The following is a 23893-nucleotide window of genomic DNA, read 5'->3' as shown; positions in this document are numbered from 1 at the left end:
CGCGGGTGCGGGGCGGCGGGAGGATCGCGCTGCCCTTCTGTGCCCGGGTGGCGCCCCCCGCCGCACTGGGCCTCGCTCGCTCCGCAGGCAGGGGCAGGACCCCCCCAAGAGCACCGGCCCGCGGCGCTCCCCGCGCACGCCGCGCTCCACTCAGCCGCGCGGGGCAAGCCAGCGCGCGGCAGCCGGTGCCTCGAAGGAAAGCGGGGAGGGGGCGGGGAGGGGGAGCGCGGCAGCGCGCCGAGCTTCCTGGGAAACGTAGTCCTTTCGGGAGCGCTGCCGCGGCGAGGCTCCCGGCCCGGACTCCATGTCCCAGCGGCGCGCCGGGCGACGGCCGGCCCGGGGAGCTTTATCAGCGCGAGCCTCCCTGACGTCGTCCCGGCCGCGCCTCCCATCCTATCAGGCCAAAAGGGGATGATGTCACCTGCGGGCTCGTAAGGCAGGCGGGCGAGCGGGCGGACGGGCGGCAGCAGCAGCACGGCAGCCTGGCTGGAGCGAGTCGCCGCCGCCGCCGCCGCCGCTGCTGCCGGCACGGGCGGCGCGAGGACGCGGGCGCTGGGACGGCCGTGCGGGGCTGCGGGGAAGCTGGCGGCGGCGGCTGCAGGATGCGCGGAGGCTGCAGGTAAGGCTGCCCGCGCCCGGGGAGCGGCGATCGGTGCGGAACCCGAGGCGGGGAGGGAGCGGGCCGCCTCCCCGCTGCGGGCTCGGCCGGGCTGCGCTGCGCCGCGCCGCGATTGTTCGGCGCGCGATGGTGGAGGAAGCGAAGTTACCTTCCGGAGGGGGAGGAGGGATAGGTAAACGTCCGGCTGGCTTGTTAATTTTGGTTGCTGGAGGGGGATCCCCTGGATGGAGGGGGGGCACGGGAGCCTCTCGGGGCGGAACCGAACTGCTCGCGGTGTGCCCGGGTGGGGGCCCAGGGGCCGGGGCTTGGCTTGCAGAGAGAAAGAGGGAGGAAGGTGTGCGGGAGCGGGGGGGGGGGGGGGCGAAACTTTGCAACTCCTTTCCCTGCTGCGGGGAAGGAGGGCTCGTTCTCTCCGGGCTCTGCGTGCACGTTGGATTCGCTCCACGGGTGGGAATGGCCGGCGGCCGGGCTCCCCTCCGCCCCGCTCCCCGGCATCGTGCGGCTCCCCGATGCGGTTTGCGCGAGGAGCGAGCGGCAAGGCTGGGTCTTCTCTAACAAAAGGGACAGAATCGGGGAGGGGGAGGCGGCGAGGGGCTTCCTCCGCTTCGTTTCGGCTGCAGACTTTCTCTTGTTTGAATGAGATCGTGGAGGAAAGGGCTATGTGTGTGCGTAGCGGGGGGAGGAAGGGATTGCCTTGAAAACCCGGACCGCCCCCTGTGCAAGTTGCCCTTCGGGGGGGGGGCGTTAAAATGCCCCCCGCCCCGTCAAAGGTGCCCCGGGAAAAACCAGGAAAGAGCAAGTCTGGCTCAGCCGGCTAAGAGGGAAGGCTCTTGAACAGCCAGGCGTGCGCGAGCACCCAGGGGGCGAACAATACCGCAGTGACACGCGCATGGACGCGGATCTTCTCCGGGATCGGGGCCCTTCTTCCTCCCCGTGGAAGTTCAGCCGTCTTCTTGCAAGCGGCACCGCAAAGCCGCCTGCCCGGGTCACTTGCGCCCGCCCGGGTCTGAGACGCGCGTCCCGGGCAGCTGCGGGAGCCGAAGGCGATGCGCCCTTCGGGGTGCCCAGCCGCGAGGCGGAGCCTGCGCCTTTCAATGCACCTCTCAGCACCATTCGCAAACGGCGGCGAGGCTCCCGCGTCTCTTCGGAGCCATCCGAGTGTGCCGTCTGCCCACTCAGAAAAAACCAGCAACAAAAATCTGGTTGTATATTTGCCAGGCGGGAGGGGCGCAGCGCCTTCCGCTGGGCCCGCGTTTTGGCAAAGGGCAGCAACCAATTCGGCTGCTCCGCTCTGGAAACCTGTGTTCCCAGGGGAAAATGCCGGCTGACCCAGGCTTCCTCTGCAGAGGATGCAGAAAGGAAGGTGGTTCTTCCGGGCACCTGGTCCCCATCTCTCTCCCCAGCCCGAGAGTTTGGGGACGTGCCTCTTTCCATGCCTGCCGAACGTGGCCGTGGATCCGCTGGGTGGCCCTTGCTTGCGCTTTCGGGGGATGCGAGACTGGGCGCCTTGCACAATGGCTCCCGTGACGTGGGCGAAAGCGAATGCTCTCCATCTGGGCGAGGAGCGACTCTCCTTTGCATGCAGTTCTCTTTCTTTTTCTCCTGGGTGTCAGAGGCGACGTGCATGGCATTCTGTGCTTTTGCAGCAGTCATAAAACCTCCTCGTAGTTGAACGGTTTGGAAGGTCTGCAACAGGAGAAGGAAGAGGCATTGGCAACCCTGTTGCTATGGTTACTCATGCTGTTGGAATTATGGCTGGTTTTTTGCTTTTTGCTAGCAGAGCCGGCTTTGCACCACCACCAACCTTTGCCTGGTAACTGGGAGGGTGTGGTTGGTGGTGGCTCGTTTTCCAATTGCTCCGGGGACGGGCGTCAGATCTGTCCCTGTGCAATGGAGGTCCTCTTGCTGCCTTTTATTTTCTCATCGTGGGCTAGCTACCCTTCCCAGTCGGCTTCGGTTTCGTCTTCCCCATGGAGGAGTGTTCGCGGAGGGTTGGGGTGGACATCTGGAAGGGCAGAATTGGAGGAAAGGGAGTTGACGGGGCTTTGTGCCAAGGGGGCTGACGGCTTTCCTAGCAGCGGCTGTGGGTGGGTTCCCTGCGAGCGTGAAGAAGGAAGCCTTCAGGTTTGGGTACCTGTTCCTTTTTGGATTGTCTGTGGGAAGGGAAGGTGTGCAGGCAGGCATCAAACCCACTAATCCCAGAGGGTGTTTCCCACTCCCCTCCTTTTTCCGTGCTGACTCCATGCTGACAAAGTGGCTCATCAGCACTTGTTGCTAAGGACCGACTGCTTATTTCAATCGCTTTGTTCTTGCACAAGACCTTAAATGCCGGGGGTGTCCAAGCCCTGGGTGGTGGCTGAGACTGTCAGAAGCAACTCCTGGAGATGAATTGTGAAAGAGATGGAATTGCTGTTCTGCAGACAGGCAGAAGGTGAAGCTTATGCTGAGCACCTGGCTGAGCCCACTTTTGGGCACAGGCGGAAGCAGTGCAGAAACATAGGGCAAGTCAGAAGGGGTCTCCCAGGCCATCTAGTCTGACCCCTGGCTCCAGCCAGCTCTGCTCCTGTCATGCCTTCCATGTGTAGGTCCCTGCTGGTGGGTTTGCAGTGCCTGTTGTACAGGGGGGTTGTGCAAATGTATGCAGAGTGCACTCTTCCTGGGTACAGGGTTGCCCATAGCTCAGTGTTGCCAACAACATCCAGAACGTCCTGGGTGCAGACCTTGGCATTTCCATGTCAAAGATCTCCAGAAGCAGCACCTGAGGTTTGGGGGTCTGCAAACATAGGACAAGTCAAAAGGGGTCTCCCAGGCCATCTAGTCTGACCCCCAGCTCCAGCCGGCTCCACTCAAGACATGCCCACCATGTGCACATCCAGCCTATCTTTGAACACCCTCACCGATGGGGCCTCAGTGACCTCTCGTGGAAGCCCATTCCACGCCCTCGGGGTCCTAACTGTCGGGTGAGAATAATTTTGTAGGGGGGATACTAGAGATGTGAAGGCTTGGAGAAGCTAAGCAAATCCACCCTTAAAAGTTTCCAAACATTCCTACAAAAAAAGGAGAACACATCATTGTGTTGTCGAATATTTCTGTCCTTCCCACTTTGTTCTGGGGCAGGGCTTGCTTAGGGTGAGCTGCTTCGGACTTGATTCTACGTTTCAGTACCTCCCCCCACCCCAATCTTTGCTCTAAACGATCCCCAACCGATGTCCAACCTGCAAGGTGTGCTCTTGTGTGTGTGTTCTTTAACCTGGAATACATGTGGATATGTCACTCATCCAAGATGTTGGTAATCAGTAATATCCTTATCTTAGAAGATGAAGGGAAAAACCTGCATTGTCTCTTTCATGTTGGATCATCCTGTGCATTACATAAGGATAACTCCCAGACCTGTATGAAGAGCCAGGCCAAGATGGGTGGTGTGCTGTTGAGCTCAAAGGCCCATCACAACTTGAGCTTGGCCTTTGGAGGCCAGTTCAACACTCCTGGCAGGAGCCAGCTCCCCAAATAAACGCTTTCTTGAACTGCATGATGCCAGGGGTGGAAAACCAGAGTGCTGAAGTCCTGGGTCATCCCTCTGGAGTTATCCCTCCAAGCGCTTCCCATCCTGTTGTTCTCAGGCTGGCTTGAATTGTGTCAAGAAGGTCAGGAATTGCTGTCCAAACCTCCTTGAGGACCCCTACTTGAGAAAGGCTGTCCCGGAAGAATCACTGTTGGTCCAGCAAAGAGTACCAGATGCAACCAGCCAGTCAGTGGGCTGGTCCGACACGAGCAGTTCCTCCGTTCTAAAAGGATTGTGTTTTGCACTCCGAAGGAATGGGCTGGTGCAGATGGTGGCTGTGAAGGCGAACGGCCTGCGTATGTGTGCGTGAATGGCTCTGGAGCACTCTGTGGGCATGGATGATGGGGGTTGTCATCCAGCCATGTCTGGAAGGCTGCTGCTTCTCCACTGCCTGGGCTTACACAGTCTAAAACTCGGTTCTCTGAAGCACCAGTGGGTTTCTTGAGAGAAGCGCTTGAGATTGGGCTTTTATTGCCTAGGGCTGGTCCAGATGGTAGGAGAGCTTGCCGCACCAGGCCAGCAGCCAATCTAGTTCAGCATCTAAAGGTTACATTCCCACTGCCACATCTTGGAGTCCTCTGCTAGAGCTTTTCCAAGGAGTGAATAGGGGGCTAAGGGTGGCACATTTCCTGGGCACATTGGAGACAAGCCTACCTATTTAATCTACATTCCATCTTTCTTCCCGGAATGGTGCTCAGTGCCAACCTGATGCTCTGATTAATACTGTTCCAGAGCAACCCCTAGATGCAGTCTGAGGTTTTGGGGAAGGGGGTTTGTGGGGAGTGCAGCTGATCTCCAGCCACCCCTTTCTCTGCATGTTGGTCCTTGCCCTGCAAAGTTAAATGACTTTGAGCTCTCCGATGCAGCCATACACATGCGCCAGACGGAAGCGGTACCTGCACGTTCTGCTCCGCAAGCCATGTTCTCACATGCCTTTCCTGGTGTTGGCCTGTACATCAAACATCTGGGGGCAGAACAGCAGAGGAAAAATGCCAGCTATGTGCACAGCATCTTGCTGGGTCAGGCCCAGAACTCACAGGTGTGTGATCGTTCCCTTCTTAGCAAGTGATGCTCCCGGAGTCTTTTTTTAGCTAGCCTCCAAGATCAGAGGCTGCCTTTGAAATGACACATGGCCTGTCCTGTCGTTGCTTGTGTTTTCAGCGTTTGTGGGAGACTGCACTGCATCTTCCTTCCCTCATCCCTGAAAATGAGGTAGCTTTTCTCTCCTGGAGACCGGTGAGGTTCATCGGGGAAGGCAGCGGGGGCGAAATGGAGCAGCTACTTTCCAAGTTTCAAATGATTCTCTTCTGCAGGGATGAGAAATGGCCCTTTATGCCACAGCTCCTCACGGGCGTGGATGCAGACCTGGGTGCGAATCATGTGTGAGGGCATGCCATCTTGTGTGTGGTGGTGTGTTTGTACAAATGTCTCAAAGAGGGGAAATGGCGTGGTGATTGGCCTGGGATTGAGGAAGGCAGCTGTACCTTGTTTCCCCAAAAATAAGACCAGGTCTTATATTAATTTTTGCCCCAAAAGCGCATTAGGGCCTATTTTCAGATGATGCCTTATTTTTTCTTATGAAAACCGTAAGATTCTCGCCCCGAGAGTCCTCCATGATTCCTTTCTTGTACTCGATGGAATAGTTCTTTCTTTTTGCTCCCATCTTGCATTTTTCATGCATGCATTAAGTACGTCTGTAGCATATTGACGTTATTCATGTGTTGTGTCTGTACTCTGATGGGTCATTTGGCAATAACTCTTGCGTTCATCTGTTTGCATAGGCGTTTACCTCTCATCCAAAGGCACCCACTTCGGTATTTACAAATACTTAATTATAATGTATATTCTCATTTATTTTAAGTATTAATGTTAATATTTATTTATATTTAATTATATATTAACATTATTATTTTATAATTCAATACATCTGTCGTGTGTTGCAATGGAAGTACTACAGTGTTTCCCCATTTGTCTGGCTGATGATCTTAACTAGGGCTTATTTTGGGGGTAGGGCTTATATTACAAGCATTCTGAAAATCATGCTAGGGCATATTTTCCAGTTAGGTCTTATTTTCGGGGAAACATGGTAAATATCCCTGGGCAATTGACTTCACGGCTTTATCCATTAATTCATTCATAGTAACTGATATGGAGTAGCGCATGCTTTGGGCTCGGCTTGGTGACTGCAGTCGAGTTCTTGTATTATGTTGCGGTCTTTGTGATGTGCGTTATGTGCAGCATTTGGCATTGTGAGTCTTCTGTGCTTGCACTCGGTTTTCCCGGATGGCCAGAAGCCAAGCCCTCCCTCAGTCCTACTGCTTAATCTTGAGAAGATTGCTCCTCCTACTTTCCAGCTCTTCGCTCCACGAGAATGGCGAACGAGCTGGCCCTTCTCGTGCCGTCTCTGTTCCAAAGGACCAGCAGCCCTGGATGTGAATTGTCGCCGGACCCTGGGGACTGGGAGAGGGCAGGAGAGACTTGGCCCAAAGCCATTGCTTATCGGCTCAAGGAGCACTTGGTATATTGACTTAAACGAGGGGAAAGGCGGGTTTTGTTTCTGAGTGGGCAACAGTCGAGAGCTAGCGTGATGCAGGGTTGGGCTGGGAATGGGAGATCCCGGTTCTAGATGCCACTCGGCCACTGTCATGGATTTTCAGCCTAATCTACTCCAGGGAGTTGTTGTGAGGATGAAATGGAGCAGGGAGGGCTGCTTAACCCCCCCCCCATTGCTTACAAGAGGGAGTGGGATAGGACGGAAGAACCCATAACAGATGCAAGTTCCAAAGCATACAGGAGGCCACTGTTAACTTTCTCTGCAGTGGCGCCCCACCTATGGAATGCGCTCCCCAGAGAGGTCCCCCTGGCGCCGTCTTTATTCGTTTTTCGGCGCCAGGCTAAGACCTTTTTATTTAAAACTTATTTTAAGTGTTAATTTATTCTGTAGGATTTTTTTAAAAAATTAAGCCGAGATGTACCGGGTTTTAATATTTTTAGTGTATAAATTTTTGTATGATTTTGTTTGTTTTTGCTTTTGTTGTGAGCCGCCCCGAGGCTTTGTTGCGATGGGGGCGGCATAGAAATGTTTTAAATAAATAAATCAATAAACTAGGGGACTCTTGACTCTGCTGCATTTTTTCCCTTGGGATCAGTAACTCCGTAAGCCGTTCTTCCCCAGCCAGCCACCTTCTGGATGTGTTGCACTGCGATTCCCACCTTTCCTAGCCAGCACCTGGGGGGCAACAGGTTGGGGAAGGCTGCTGTCACCATGAAACCGTGCAGCTCCCTGCATTCTCCGGGAGACCTTGACGACTCCGAACGCACCGCAGACAGAGCGCAACACCTTGGGAGCTTCTGTCTCGTTTTCAGCCAGCCCTGTTTCCAGGATACCCACTGCTCTGCCACTGTGTATACAAGCCTCGCGTAGGTGATTGGACAGAAGCGCATGCTGTGGCTGTTTGGGTCCCAGAAACCTACTTTGCATCTCGTAAGTAGGTTAGGTTTATGTTTGCATTCTTGCTTGTTTTCCCCGGCCTGTCACTTTCTCTCTTCTCCCGCCCCATCTCTCCCTCCTGACTCAGCTACTGGAGATGTTAAAGGGATTCAGTAGAATTCAGTAGAAAGCTTCCTGCAGGGGTTGTTTACGTGCGACTCCCCTGCTGTCTCGGTCCTGTAAGCCTTCCCAGAGTGGTTAGGGATTCATAGGTTCTCCCTTCGATTTCTTTCTCCACCCCCGTGATCCTCCAGACTGGTTCTCTGTGTTGTCTTTTCCCTGTAACCCACAAAGTTAAAAGTGGGTGGGGTGAGGAAACACCTCACTCTCTACACTGGAAATCTGCCCTGCACATTTTGGTCCTCATCTTAAGGGCTAGAACCTTGCCTTTAAAAAAAAATATCAGTAGAAGCTGAGATTCTTGGGGCACTGCTTCCTGTCCACATTTTGAAATTGTGCAGTGTGAAGGTCAAGGACTCATGGCCTTGGTCTTTGTTTCAGGAAACCTTCAACCTTCCCAGTCCTGACCATTTAGACCTAAAAGGGCCCTCCATCTTGTCTTCCTGCCCAGTTCGGCCATCTGGCAGGTAGTATCTTAAGGTTATGGACATCCAGCAGGTGCTTCTAGCCCGTTTTGCTGAGCTCTGCATCTCTTGGCAGAGTGGTTTAGGGCTGTCCCATGTTCCCGGTACTTGGCATGGACAGCCAGGGTGGGGTTGTGGTTGAGAGCACCGGATTGGGATTCGGGCAGTCTGGGTTCTACAAAGATGGGTGACTTTGGGCCCGTGACAGACTCTCAGCCTGACCTACTCTCATCTGCATCCCAAGCATTAGGGTTCATGAAATACATCCGAACTCAATGTTTTTAAACAAGACTCTCGATTAATGCATTAAAATAATCAAGGGGCTAGAGCAGTTCTCCTATCCAGGAAAAATGGCCAATCTGGAGCTGCGGGAAAAGGCGAGTGAGGGGAAACAAGGCAGAGGTATCCAGGAAGGAGAAAAGGAGACATGATCTCCTCCAGCCCTCAACTCCCCGGGATGACCCATCTTAGAGTCATCCCAGGGAGCTGATTGGTAGGGGATTATGGACAGAGACAAGGCCGGACAACTTCACGCCGCACATAATTAGGGAATGCAAGATGGCCACCAATTTGGCAGATTCACGGAGGCGCTTGGAGGCTGCGCGTCATGATGGCTTTGTGGTCCCTGCGGTATCAGAAGCACTTTACCTGCAGGCACCTGTTTCTGGGAGCGTGTTCAGGAAGGGGCTGTCGCTCTCCCGCCCCGCTTGCAGTTTGTCCCCATTGTGTGGAAAAGGCCCTTGGTCCCATCCGGTGGGACTCCTCTTTAGTTCACCAGGCATGGAACATGACGAAGAGGGTGTTGATCTGGATGAGTTCCACTCTGCACCAGTTCCCTGGGTGGCTTACAAAGCAGAATTTCAAAAGCAAAACGAGCATACAGAATAATGACTGAAAAATCACACGCTGAAGTGCAGCATAAAACTCCTCCCCCTCCTTGCTCAATATACAACCATTGAGCTGTTCTGTTCACAAACGAAAGTATCCCTCACACAGCGGGAACCTAGATTGTGTGTGTTTGATACACTCATTGCATATAAAGCCTTGGAGAAGAAAAAGGACTTTATCAGGCACTGAAAAGGCCGAAAAGATGGTGCCAAGTGAGACAGTCTGGGGAAGTTGTGTGACTACTGGGTGCCAACACCAAGAAGGCTGCTTACCTCATTTAGGAGGGACTTGCGGAGCAGGATCTTTGAAAAAGATAATTGTTTTGGGTAAGAGTGTGTGGAGCAATGCCATCTTTCATGTAACCTGGCCCCAAGTTTTTGAGAGGTTTAAAAGTTAAAACCAGCACTAATTAGGTCCCAGGAATGGACAAGAGCCAGATCACTGATGAGCCCTCTCTATGAAGCACATTTATTTCCAACTGGTGAGTGTTTACATGCTGGATGAGAAAATGCTTGGAGTTGTGACCCATCATATCCAAAGGGTACCAGGTTGGTGAAGGGTGGCTTAGAAACCTCGCCAGAAAAAGAGTAAAGGAGAAATACAAAGGACAGGAGAAAGCAAACGGCTCTGCATTCTGTCCTTACCCTGGGAATTTCTTAAAGTAACTGTTAAGCCTTATCTTGCATAACAAAACTGAGAACAAAAATAAACTGTCCAAATTGCACAAAAATTCTAAAAATCTCATTTGCTACAAGTGTTCTTCTGCTCATCCCCCAGCAGCCCATTTCAAGCAGCAAGAAAACGTTCTGTGCTTAGTTTTGCAAACCCCCTGGGTGAAGTTCCGGAACTGTCTTGTGTAAATGAGGATTTTGAAATATTCCTGGGTTTCTGCTTTAATTTCCATGATTTAGCGTGCCATATTGCCCTTGCTACAGATCAGACCTTACCACGGTATAATTGGACCAGATTTAGCTGGAGCAATTAAGCCTGCCGTGTTTGGGAGAGAAATTGCATTCCTGCTGAAAGACTTGATGAATTAGCTTCTGGAGCTGTGTGTTGAAGTGTTATTCCACAACATTTTAAAATATCTGTTCTGTATCAGCCTGGTTCCATCCCAAGCGCTGCTGTGACGGATGTGGTTGCAGTTTGCATGTGGGAGATGCTGTGTCAAAACTCTTGCTCAGCCTGGAGGTCCACAGCAAGGTGGGAGAAGCATTGCAAAGATGCCTCCCCAAACCGCCGTTCTATAGCATCTTCCTTTTTCCTGTCCTTTTTCCCCGCGTGATGTGACTCTTCCTCTCCCAAGTTTTCCTGCCCCTGTAAGGAACAAAGCAACTTCCAGCTGCCATCACCTCTTGTTTTGGCCATGGCCAAATCCTGCCAGAATCAGCCTGGCTGGAATGAGCCCTTTCCTTTCCGTTCCCTAACCGGCCATCATGGCTGGCTAATATCCAGGGTTTGGCCTCTACACCTGGTTGCCCTGCGGACCAGGGCCAGCCCTCCCTCGAGATGAGGGGCCGCCCCTTCCTCAGGCCGCAGTGCAGGAAGAGTGGCAAATTGTGGCCCCTTCAGCAGGGGCTCCGTAGGACCATTCCCCACTCTCCAGCTATGCCCTTTGCTTTCCAGTGCAGCTGTCCACTGGGTTGGCCCCTCCCTCTCAGCCTAGCCTACCTCACAGGGTTGTTGTGAAGATAAAATCGAGAGCAGGAGATCCTTGTAAGCACCTTTGGGTTCCTTGCAGGAGGGACAAAGGTGGGATATGGATGCAATTTTTCTAATCTAATGTAATGCATATACATATTATATTATATATCGCAGGCAATAATTATATCTAATCACAACGCTCCAGGAACCCGTCGGTGCTGCTCTCCGGAGAACGGCCTCAGCTGCTTTTTCAGGTTGCAGCTTTCCAGTGGGTGGACGTGGCAATAAAGCTCAAGGGCGGGACACACACGCTGAAGGAAGGCGTGAGAGCCGGGCGTGTGTGCCAAGGGTGTGCGAGCGGGTGGGTGCAAAAAGCAGTGGTGGCATCACACGCGCTCCCACACCCTGAGCGCAGCCCCCCCCCCAGCTCTCGGATCCCCCCACCGAGCCCACCATGTTGCTCAAATGTGGCGAAACCTGTCATTCTGCTCCACAGCCAGTCGCCCAACGGGTTCCCTTTAAAGCAAAATTGTGATCGCGGAACCGTCACAGAGCATGGAGCCGTCAATATTTTTATTTATTTATTTATTTATTTATTAAAACATTTCTATGCCGCCCCTTGCCGAAGGGGCAGCTCACAACGCAAAATAAAATACGATAAAATACAAAAATAACAATATAAAATTAACATAGAATAAATAACAATATAAAAGTAGCCTCACGGGAACAAGGATTCCATCACTGATGCACGGAACGAGGAACTCTTTCTTTAATCTGTCCCGAATTTCCTGCATCCGCTTTGCGGGATGACCCCTTTGGGTTCTAGTATTGTGAGAAAAGCAGCAAGATGCCTGCTTGCAAACTCTCTCCGCATCCTGTACGATTCTGGGCCGCTCGGTTGCTGCTTTCCTCACTCTCCCTGCGCCTTCGCGTGAGCTGCAAATGGACCATGTAGGTGTCACGTCGGGCAGCGCCACTGGTGGCAAAACGGATTGAGTCCCGGACAAAACCACAACGGCGCTGCCACAAGACCGGCGGCTGCGCATGGCCGCAGCATGCGGGCATTTTGGATTTCAGAGCGTTGTAGCAACCTCCCAGGACCTCCCAGGGAAGGGGACTGAAGAACCTGCACGAGCCTTGGCTTTGGGGAGGCTGGGAAAGCCCTTGCGAGCGCTGTGGGTTGGCTGCACTGGCATTGGATGCTCCGGGTGAATTTCTTCATCTGGGAGGTTTTAACCCTTTGTCCCCCAGCCTGATGCCTTGTGCATGGGCCGAGCGGCACCTCGGAGGGTTCTTGACCATTGCCGAGCTGGAAGAGCTGGTGCTTACCTATAAAGCCCTAAACAGCATGGGACCTGGATATCTAAAGGAACTCTTGCATCCATATATGCCCTCCCGCCCCTTGAGATCAGCAACAGATGCCCTTCTCCGGGAACCCTCCGTGAATGATATTAGGAGGGTGAGTACCCGGAGGAGGGCTTTCTCTGCAGTGGCGCCTCATCTATGGAATGCGCTCCCCAGAGAGGTCCGCCTGGCGCCGTCGTTATTTGTTTTTCGGCGCCAGGCTAAGACCTTTTTATTTAAAACTTATTTTAATTGTTAAATTATCTGTATTTATAGGATTTTAAATTTTAAGCCGAGATGCACGGGGGGGGTTTATGTAATTTTTTTATTGTTATATGGTTATTATTTATGTATTTATGTATTTGTTTCTGTTGTGAGCCTCCCCGAGGCTTCATTGTGATGGGGGCGGCATAAAAATGTTTTGAATGAATGAATGAATGAATGAATGAATATGAATGAATGATCTGTGAGCCCTGAAGTCCTGGTCCGAAAATTAAATCTGGCGAGAAATTCACTTGGATGGTTTAAAGAAGCCATTCTTGGCTTCTCGCAGCTTACACGGGGTTTCCCAGGACTGTCCATGGTGCGTCCGTAGAAGATGAGCCCCTTCCTCAGTGTTGCAAGCGTCGCCGAGGTGGGGTGTGCAAAATGCTTCGAGCATTTATGGGAAACGCACTCTGTAAAATGAAAGGCTGAGCCTGGCTTGGCTGCGGCGATGCGGATGCAATCCACGGTGCTCTTTATGGCAAGCCCGTCTTTCCAGAAGAGCCATCCCTGCCTCTTGAGATCTTTCTCTAGGCCCAGAGGAAGGGGATGTAACGCACCCTGGCGTGAGCTGCGCTTCTCCCCCACAGCGCGAGAGGTGAAAAGTTTCCCTAATCGTGTGTGCTGAGGGGCAAGCGGCTTCTTGCTGCTTATCTCCGCGAAGGAATGTGCTAGGCAATCCACAGCAGGGCTCACTGAGTGATGCGTTACGATCACCTGACTTCTCCCTCTGCATGGTCTCTAAGCCTAAAATATTTCCTAAAATATATCCCTCATCCACCAGGAAAGGGGAGAATCGGCAGACGTGAGCTTGTCAGAGTTTCTGAATACCACCTCAAATGTCATCCTCATTTATATCTGCAATTGGATGGAAGCGTTGCTTTCCCTTTTGCCCCAAAATTCATGCATATTTTGGCATGCATTCCAAACACTTAGCGCATTTTTTTTCAAATATCTATATTCTTCTGGCACTCTTCATTAAAGCAAGCTTGTGCATATTTTTGAAACGCGCACCTTCTTTCCACACACAGTTTTGAAATGTGTCCATTTTTTTCACATGCATGTTTTGTTCCAGGGATTGACTTGCAAGCTCAGAAATATGGGAGCTTTGACTGCAGATTCTGCTCAAAGTCTGCAGGGTGTGAGCAGAGCAAATTCTGGTTGAAAACAAACCAGTTTCTTGCACTTTTCTAAAATGGACCATTTTGTTTGAGAGCCTAAAGAGGTGTGTTTTGAGTTTGAGGGGACAGCAAGAAGAGGGGTGCCAGCTGATCTTGATGTAAGAGCCGGTTTACAGGGGTGTTCACGAGGGAAGGCTGAGAGATGCTGCATTGGCTGGGTGCTCGTGATGAGGCCGCTAGCAAATTTTCTTTTCCTTCTGCTCGAGCACCCTTCCAGTTCTGTGTTGGTGGTGGTTTGTCACATTGCTTTATCCCATTTTCCTTCCTCTTGGGAGGAACCCAAGCCAGCTTAAATAGCTCTGTTTTATCCTCACAACAACAACCCTGTGAGGTAGGTTAGGCTGACATTCTGAGTTTTGTGGCTGAGCGGGGACTAAAGCCCAGATCTCCTGGGTTCCCAATCCAACACTCTAACCACTGCACCACACCACCCTGACCCGCTGGTTATATGGGGACAGTACTGTCCCGCTCTGCAGAGCTGTTGTAAAGGGGTATCGAGATCATGGATGTGATGTGATGAGATTTTTAAAATTTGCCTTGGGCTATTATAATGTGAAGTACAGCTCATTAGTCTTTGATGGGGCTGAGAAAGAGAGGGTGAGACCAAGACTTTTGCTTGCATCGAAACTTATTCTTACATGGACGATAAATGCATAAAGCACCAAGATTCTCTCTTCCACCAAGGCACTCTGTTTGTTGAGCAAATGGACCTGGAGTTCCCTTGCTTTGTAAGTTAAAACGAAATGGATAGGTACGCCCTGTGGATTTTTCTGAACATGCCTGAGGCCCAAAGCTGAATTCTGGCTCAGGAAAGTTTTTGTTCAATTAGCTGGGAATATCTCTGCGGCCCTCTGCATGCCAAGCTTTCCTCCTACTAGCGAAGTATATCTGCTGGTTCGCTCAGAAATGCTTCCTCAGATGAGCCATCTTTGTGCTAAAACTGTTTCTTTAATCCAGAGCAGAGAAAAATCTTCTACCATCCTCTTAAAATTAAGCCAGCGGTGTGTATGAATACATAATTCCCCCAAATGTCTGAACTGGCGGTAGGGGACCAAGAAAGAGCCCTTGGGCTCATAGGGGGCAGCTCAATGAAAGCGGTGACCCAGCGCGTTGCCACCGTGAAAAGGCAAACTCCATGTTGAGCATAACTGGAAAAGAACCGACAACCGGGAACCCTCCGTGAAAGAAATTAGGAGGGTGGGTACTCGGAGGAGGGCTTTCTCTGCGGTGGCGCCTAAGTTATGGAACGCGCTCCCCAGAGAGGTCCGCCTGGCACCGTCATTATTTGTTTTTCGGCGCCAGGCGAAGATCTTTTTATTCAAGTGGCATTTTAACTGTTAATATTATTGGATTTTATCTGGCCAGGGCGGCTTATTTTATACTGTATTTTTGTATTTTTAATTTAATGTTTATATTTTTTATTTATATTATAATTATTTTAACTTATTGTTGTAAGCCGCCCCGAGGCTTCGGCAAATGGGGCGGCATAAAAATGTTTTAATAAATAATAAATAAATAAATAAATAAAACTGCCAAGATCTTATTCATAGAAACATAGAAACAGAGCGAGTCAGAAGGGGTCTCCCAGGCCATCTAGTCTGACCCCCGGCACCAGCCGGCTCCGCTCATGACATGCACAAATAAAACTGCCAAGATCATATTCCCTTTGTAACAAGCGTTGGTGTGACTGTACTCAGAATTATTTGTACCATTCTGGTTGCCACACCTGAAGAAGAGCATTATTGAGTTGGAACAAGTGCAGAGAAGGGCAACTAAAAGGATCAGGGGACCGAAACAGTTCCCCCGCATGGAGCCGCTGCAGCAACTGGGCTGTTTTGCTTAGAAAACAGGTGACTGCAGAGAGACATGATAGAGGTATCTGAAATGTGTGTGGGTAGAGCGATTTTTCTCCTTCCTGTAATAATAGAAACCAGGGCCAAACCAAGCCGGGCATCACAGGAGATACAGAGGAAGGGCTTCTTCACGCCACACAACATTGAAAGCCTGGAATTCCCTTCCGTGGGGTTTAGTGATGGCCACCAAATCGGCTGCTTTTAAAAGGGAATTGGACTAGTAGCCGGCTATCCGTGACTAATTGTCTTGATGGCTCCAGGGGCACCATGTGCTCTAGCTGCTCTGGAAAATGGGTGGGGTGGTACGGTGGGACTCATGTCCTAGGGCAGGGGTCGGCAACCTTAAACACTCAAAGAGCCATTTGGACCCGTTTCCCACAGAAAAGAAAACACCGGGAGCCACAAAACACTTTTGACATCAAAAATGAAGATAACACTGCAAATACCGTTTTTTACTTTTACGCTGTGTATAAAAAAAACTATAGCGTGTTGCATTTATGAAATCAATGAATGATGCTTTTATATAATCTCCATCTGTGAACGGCTTCCCGTGCCTGACTATTTCCTGAGCGGCCACGAAACTAGCGTATGTAGCTGAATTTGCAGACTTCATCCACTTCTTGAAATGATTTTTGCTCAGATCAACCTTCCGCATCAGTTCCGAAATGGCTTTTTTTCTCTCATCTCCATCCGGATATTTTTCAGCAAAGGCTGCGTGTTTATTCTGGAAATGTCTTGCAACATTCAACTTTTTGTTGTTTGCCAATTTCTCACCACATATTAAGCATATTGGTAAACCAGCCTCATCAGCAGTGAAAGCAAATGAATCTGCCCACGTACCATTAAATGTTTTGTTTTCTTCTGAAACTTTTCTTTTCTTGGATTTATCCATGGTTGGCCTGCTGGGGGTTGAAAAGCTCAATAAACCACGTGCCGGCAGGTGTCGCACATTGGCGGTTGTGACGCATATTTTGAGCGACGGAGCCGCAGCAGAGGGATGAAAGAGCCACATGCGGCTCCGGAGCCGCGGGTCGCTGACCCCTGGACTAGGGTTAGCTGCTTGGCCGTGCTGCCAGCATGGACTCGCCCCTTGGCTCATCTTATTTTCTTGTGGCCGAATACACTGGCCAGTTGACCTGATTGTCGCCTGACCTGACCCATCCCATGCTAAATGGGGTTGCCAGTTTCTGGAGGGGGACTTGTTTTATTTTTGCTTTGTTTTTTGGTGAAGATACATCAGCCTAGTATTCCCGATCACTATCTGTGGGTGTGAAAGCTGAATAGTGAGGAAAGCTGTCAGGAGGAGAAGGGATGGTATTGGAGGAGAGCGTTGTGAATACCCTGGACCAGCCTTCCCCAGCCCCGTGGCCTTCAGACACATTTGGACCACAACTCCCAGGATTCCCATCCAGCAGGGCCATTGACTGGGACTCCTGGGTGTTGCAGTCCAAACTTGCCTGGAGGGCACAGCGTTGGGGAAGGCTGCCCTGGACCAGCAAAAAGACTAACAAGTGGGTCCGAGATCAAGCGGAGCCAGAACTGACCCTGGCAGCAAAAATGACAAAACTGAGGCTGTCCTACTTTGGACACATCACAGAAGACTCCCTGGAGAAGACCGTCCCACTGGGGAAAGTTGAAGGCAGGAGGAGAAACGGAAGACCGAATGAGAGCTGGACGGACTCCATCAAGGAAGCCGCAGCCCTGAACTTGGAAGAGCTAAGAGGGGCTGTCATGGACAGGGCGCTCTGAAGGGCGCTCATTCATGGGATTGCCCTAAGTCAGAGGCCACTTGGCACATCGCAGCAACAAATTCTCTTCCTCCCCCTTCAAAAAACCCTCTCAGCTTATGGATAAGTTGGCAGAACGCTAACCCTTCATATGTTTGCTCCTTTCTTCAATTTCATCCTTCATTGTCTGGCTCTGAGCAGACTAAGCCATCTTTAAAAAAAAAAAAAAAACCTTTTCCAAAACTTAGCATTCCCAACGGATGCTTAAGGGTTAATCAGCAATATCGCCTTTCTTAAGCCGCGGCAAAGATTTGAATATGGAAGGCTGATTTTGTCTGTTTGGGACTCTGGTAAACAATACAGAGATTGACTTAAACTTCCCTAATCCCTGAAGATTGTGTGTGTGTGTGTGTGTGTGTGTGTGTGTGTGTGTGTGTGTGTGTGTGAGAGAGAGAGAGAGAGAGAGAGAGAGAGAGAGAGAGAGAGAGAGAGAGAATTCTGTTTGTGCTATGTGGCATTTCAAATGTGGATGCCTGTGTATGTGATTTACATACCAGGTGCCCATATATGCCAGTGTTTGGATCTGAAAACTAAACAGAAAGTGTTGTCCGACTCCAGTGCCTGATCCCGTGTATATATTCTGCAAGCCAAAGGGGTTTTTGTTTGTCCTTTTATGACAGCTGGACTTGCTGTACCTTGGGCGGCCACATCTCTCTAGGAGTCATTACCCTGATGAAGGTTGACACGGGTTGTCATGAGCTTGCAGCTATTGTAGCTTGCCCAAGCAAGTATCTCATTATAACCATTTTGCTTGCTTAGGTGTGTGGTTTTGACACAGTGGCAAAAGAGGTGAAAGCCTGAAAAAAGTGGGGGGGGGGATTTCCCCAATTTTTCTAGGGGATTCTGGAGGATTTAAGGGTAGAAGAATGGGAAAAATCATATTGGGGCAATATTTTCCACATTCCCTCCCCTGCACTTCACATTTCAGAAAATGGTGCTTGCCACATGTGTTGAACTACAGCTCCCATTATCCCCAGCTAAACTTGTCAGACTTGAGGACACCAAGATGCAGATGGGTGCATTAGGTAATGCCAAGACTTGCCATTTTGCCCTCCTCCCCAGAAGAAGACCAAAGTCCATCCCTTTATGTATTGTAAAGGTAGTCCTGAAAAGTCAACAAGCAGGAGCAGAAAGCAAGATTATTCCCCATTTATCCTGTGTTTCACTGGAGACCAAGGTCAAGATCATGCACTCCATTGTATTCCAATCACTGTGTGTGATTGTGAAAGCTGGACAGTGAAGAAGGCTGGGAGGAGGAAAATGGATGGATTTGAAACATGGTGCTAGAGGAGAGCTTTGTGAATACCCTGGGCTGAGAAAAAGACAAACCAGAGGGTCCTCAGATCAATTAAACCAGAACTTTCCCTGGAAATGAAAATGACAAAACTGAGGTTGTTTTCTGTTGGACAGATCATGAGAAGGCAGGAATCCTTGGAGGAGACCCTCATACTAGGAAGGTCAAAGGTGGAAGAAGAAAAAGACCACCAAAGAAGAGATGGACGGACTCCATCTCTTCTTCGTCCTGCACATTTGGTCTTATTTGGTCTTGCAAGCCCACAGCGTTGAGTGTGCAAGAGCTGAGCAGGGCTGTCATGGATAGGTTCCTTCGGATGGCCGTGAGTTGGAGATGGCTTGATGGCACGTCACCAGCAGCAGCAGCAGCCCTGGAGGCTTAGTATATACCAGGGATGGCCAGACTTGCTCGGTGGCTGAGCCACACACGGTTAATGGCAGATGTTTGAGAGCTGCACGCAGGTGCCCATAGGCGGCGGCAGTGGGTGGCCAGTGGCAAGGTGTGCCCATGGGCAGCGGTGGCAGATGGTGTGTGGTGAGTGAGTGCCTGCAAGCCCCCTCAGCAGCAAGCCACAAAATAAACTCAAAGAGCTCGATGCGGTTCCCAAGTCTCCTTTTAAAGTCTTCTGCGCTCATGGGCGCGACCACATCTTGCGGCAGCAAGCGGTATAAACTGTGTTTCGTAAGAAGAGCCGCTCTCTAGCTGGTAGCCATTCGGCTCTCCTTGAATAGCAGAAGCAACTTCTTTGGCCTAGCTTGGCCATCATCCACCTGAGCTCAGAAGGAAGAAGGTTCAATTCGGTAGGTAAAACAGCTGGCATTCAGCACGAGGCAGCTTTCACGGCTCGGTTTCAACAGAATCTATTAAGTTCTTGCCACCTTTTAGTTATCCCAACTGTAGTAAATCCCTTGCATCTTCTGGAAGGCACCCAGAACGTACAAGAACAGACCCTGACGCAGGGCGTTCTAGCTGAGTGTAGTGACAGAACCATAGAGTAGTTGAGTTGGAAGGGGCCAGAGGGCCATCAGGTCCAGCCCCCTGCTCAGTGGAGAACCCCAGTTAAACCATCCCTGCCCAGTTGCCTCAGAGGGCTGATGCTCGTGTTGCGTGCTTGGCTCGTGTGTAGCGTGTTCTGTGGTCCTGGCTTGTGGGAAAGATGCTTTTCTAGGGGAAAGCTGCTCTTTCTACTCGAAATACACTGCAGTCACATGGCATCATGTGGGGTTTGCAAGATTATTTATTTACTTAAAACATTTGGATGCCGCCCAGTTGTGCCACAGCACCTCAAGATAGAGACACAATAGAACATAATAAAAACCGTAACATATTCCACATTAAAAACAACAATAAAACACAGTAAAACATACAAAACAAGGTCTATGGCAAATAGTTATTAATTTTTAAAGAATTATGACTATCCAGTACACATTTAGGTATTGCTCTGATTTGTACCCTGTTGTTCTGCCAAAAGAAGCACCGGAGGCGGCTAAACTTGCGTCTGCAGAAAAGAAAGAAAGAAACATTCACTTTGCGCTGTCTGCAGCTGATGAGTGATGTAGTTTCCACGCACTAGTCCATGGGCATTCTGGCACTTTTGTAAGCATTGGTCTACTCTGCGCAGAGTTTTGCTGCGGTGATTTATTCACTAAAACCTGCCTTGCCTTTTCCCTCAAGAAATCCTTTTATTTTCTGCCCCTGCATCCCAGTTTTCTTTGAACAAAGGACCGCTGCTCCAAGCTTGTAACATACACCTGTAGCTCTGTATGTATGTGCATAAGATGTATAAGGGGTGCACTTTTTTAATTATTATTATTATTATTATTATTATAACATTTCTATGCCGCCCCTTGCCGAAGACCAGTAGCTGCACTGAGTACCACTTTTTAGAAGAAAGGTGGAATATCAATGAAATAAATGGCAACCATTTCAAACTTCCAGGGGGAAGAGTTGGAGAAACCCCAAGTTTTGTAGAAGCACAAACAAATCTTTACGGAGGGGCAAAAAAACCCATAGGGAGGAGGACTGCCCCCGCCCCCCGGCAAATAATTAAAAAGCCAAAGAAGACTGAGTATGCTGACTCGTGGTTGTAGGAGAATGAAAAACTACTGGGCGAGGGAATGAAAGGGAGTAACATGGAAAAGGGCGGGATGCCAGCCCTGAACCAGAGTCCTACACGCTGTGGCACTTCGTCACAGGTCCTGCTTGCGTATTGCATCTGTGTGTATATTTGTCAACTTAGGATCACGTAATTCGGGTCTGCAGCAGTGCCCTTGGGACTAGTAACATTTCTGAGGTGCTAAATACAATAGTCTTCAGGATGCTGCAGGACTCCACGTTGCATTGGCTACACCAGATCAAAAGCTGCCGCTCCGAAATTTGTCTGAATTTCCTGGCAAAGCATTAGAACTCAGTCTCTTTGGCTGAGTATGTATCTGGATGGGATGGACTCCCAGCCTGTTCCAGGACTTAGAGAGAGGGCCAAAGTCCTTCAGCTAGTGATGTGGGATGGAATTTTCCATGAATTCCCCCACTTTTAGAAATGTCCTGTTTCATAATGTTAATCAGCAGTATGCGGAATAAACAAAATACAGGTAAGTTGGGGCAACTGGAAAGGACACCAGTCCAGTCAAATCTGAAATCACACCTGTTCTGATAACCGCCAGGGGGTTATCTCTAGGAAGTACACTCCCTTGCACTGCATTATTAGTTTTGATTAAAACGTAATGCAAATGAAATATGTGTTCTCAGATAGCCTTGCTAGAATTTATTGCAAGACTTGCAAATATTTGCAACTGAAAGGTTGACTCTGTTTGAATGCCACATTAAGCCACACTCAGGGTTCAGCTTTATGCTAAGACGACCTGAGCTGTTGCCAGGAGGAGGGGAGAAAAGATGGAGGTGACTTTTGCATCCCTGCTGTCCTTTCAAAATTCTACTGTTAGACCGGCCTCTGAGTCCCCCAATGAATCTTGGCTTCTCTGTGCACCGGCACACCTGGTCTCCTTCCTCAGTCCTTTTTCAAGCTTGTGACAGACCTTGGAAAAGTACAATGGAGAAAATCCAAGTGGAGATACCGACCTCTGAGGTCTGAACTCTGCCTACATCCTCGGAGGTAGAAATCCGCGGGAAGTACTTGTCATTACATGTGAATCCAGCAAGCATGGTGTAGCACTGACTGTTTGCTTACTGGGAATCCCGACAGAGAACCAACAGCGTGTTCTAAGGTTTCTGCGCTTCACCGTTGCTTGTCATTACCTACAGTTGCCATGTTACTGCATGGTTTCTGCCTTTCTGCCATCGAGTGTGGTGGCAGCAGACACTCTAGCCTCCACTTTCAGTCAGTGCAGCGCAGGGCCACAAGGTTGGTGGCCGGTTTGCAGGGGATGCCGAATGAGGTGAGACTGAGGGAACTGGGTCTCTTCAGCCTGGAGAAGAGGAGACTCCGAGGGGATCTGTTGGCGACATGCAGGTCTGTGAGGGGGTGTCACACGGAGGTGGGTAGAGACCTGTTCTCCCCTGCAGAGGAAGGCAGGATGCGGTCCAATGGAGTAAAGCTCAGGGAGCCAAGGTTCCATTTGGATGCCAGGAAGCACTTCCTGACAGTCAGGACCCCCAGGGTGTAGAATGGGCTTCCACGGGAGGTCGTTGAGGCCCCATTGGCGAGAGTGTTCAAGGGTAGGCTGGACGTCCACATGGTGGGCATGTCGTGAGCGGAGCCGGCTGGTGCCGGAGGTCAGACTAGATGGCGCAGGAGACCCCTTCTGACTCGCTCTGTTTTCTATGTTTCTATGTTTTTTCTGGCCTGTTCTGCCTAGCAACTGATGAGTTGCTTCAGCAGCACTCTGATTGGTTGTCTCTATGCTTGCTTTATTCCCTGCCGGCACACACTTCTCCAATGCTTAGCTTCTTCGTCGCTCCACCTCCACAATCTCACTTAGCGTTATTTATGCATTCCCCCAATGTCTAGGGGGCATAGACTTCATCTTTAAGGTACAACTCCCTGTACTCCATACAACTCATAACATGCCGCAGCAAAGGCTTCCTTCTCTCTAAACTTGCCTAGCGAATTCTAGTCAGCAGTCTGCGGAGCTGGCTGGAGCCGAGGGTCAGACTAGATGGCCCAGGAGGCCCCTTCTGACTCACTTTGTTTCTGTGTTTCAGTTGCAGACTCTTGGGACTTGGACTTTTTTCTGTCTAAATATGTGTAAGATTGTACCCCTACTAAATCCCTCTCCCTGACTCAGAAAAATTCCATTCTTGTTTGGGCTGTGCAGAGAATAGAACCTTTACAGATATTTATACAGCATGAAATATTATTATGAGATTTGTTTACTATGTGTGAGTCCACGTGCTAAATTGGATATCAGTTGATTCAGGCCAGTGGAAATTGTTCCAAAGCACTTGCCTCAGCTGTTCCAGTATTTAGTGGTGCTTAATAAAAGAGCTTTACTGTTTGGAAAACCTGTTCTGAATAAACACAAGAGCATCAGAAAAGAGTGAATTGGCTAATAAGAACCAGTGAACGCAAACATGCTCAGAATTGTGCTTTGTCACCCCCACCTCTGACAAAGAAGTATTTTTATGGTAGAATGTACAAACTCTAGAATAATTTGGCAGCCTTCCATAACCTGGAACGCTCCACGTGTTTTGGACTTTAACTCCCATCAGCTGTAGCCAGCATGGGCAGTTCCAGGAATTCTGGGAGTTGTAATCCAACACATTTGCAAGAACTGATCTGAGAGATGTTGATCAAAGGTAAAATAAGCAACTAAACTTGATAGATTCCAAATAATGATAACTGTTTGAAAAGTAACTTTTTTTTTCTAGAAATTTGTTTGTGGTAAAGCTACGGAGGTATTAAATGATCAGAATATATTCATTTTCCTCTGAGAGAGAGAGGGAGAATTTAACTACAGCTTTTTCTAATTGTTCCCTCCAGTTAGGCATTCTGAAGATTCTGACAACCCTAACCTATATAGAGCTTTATTAACACTGCAATGCTAGGGAACACTACATAGAAGTAAGTCTCACTGAGTTCAAGCGAGCTTGTTGTTGTTAGTCGTGAAGTCGTGTCCGACCCATCGCGACCCCATGGACAACATTCCTCCAGGCCTTCCTGTCCTCCACCATCCCCCGGAGTCCACTTAAACTCATACCAACTGCTTCAATGACCCCATCCAGCCACCTCATCCTCTGCCGGCCCCTTCTTCTTTTGCCCTCAATTGTTCCCAGCATCAGGGTCTTCTCCAGTGAGTAGTTCCTTTTCATTAGGTGGCCAAAGTATTTGAGTTTCATCTTCAGGATCTGGCCTTCCAAAGAGCAGTCAAGGTTGAACTCCTCTAGGACTGACCGGTTTGATCGCCTTGCTGTCCAAGGTACTCTC

General features: G+C 50.0%; 1 protein-coding gene across 3 annotated transcripts in view; it reads left to right on the top strand.

Moving 5' to 3' along the window:
- The first annotated feature begins 445 nt into the window (after positions 1 to 445).
- The window catches only part of DAAM1 (dishevelled associated activator of morphogenesis 1), a 189719-nt gene continuing 166271 nt past the window's right edge, over positions 446 to 23893 (top strand). Inside the window, exon 1 of one of the 3 annotated variants that reach the window (XM_044436533.1) lies at positions 446 to 619. The gene's annotated coding sequence lies outside the window, so the exon portion shown is untranslated. Of the gene's footprint in view, positions 620 to 7230; positions 7666 to 23893 lie in introns of those variants that run through there. The other 2 variants (XM_044436535.1, XM_044436534.1) reach the window with 2 other exon arrangements.

Source organism: Varanus komodoensis, unplaced genomic scaffold (genome assembly GCF_004798865.1).
Source record: "Varanus komodoensis strain SLA01 unplaced genomic scaffold, ASM479886v1 scaffold3, whole genome shotgun sequence".
In the NCBI taxonomy this organism is placed as follows: domain Eukaryota; kingdom Metazoa; phylum Chordata; class Lepidosauria; order Squamata; family Varanidae; genus Varanus; species Varanus komodoensis.
The sequence above is the reverse complement of the archived record's forward strand: the minus strand, read 5'-3'. Positions and strand labels throughout refer to the sequence as shown.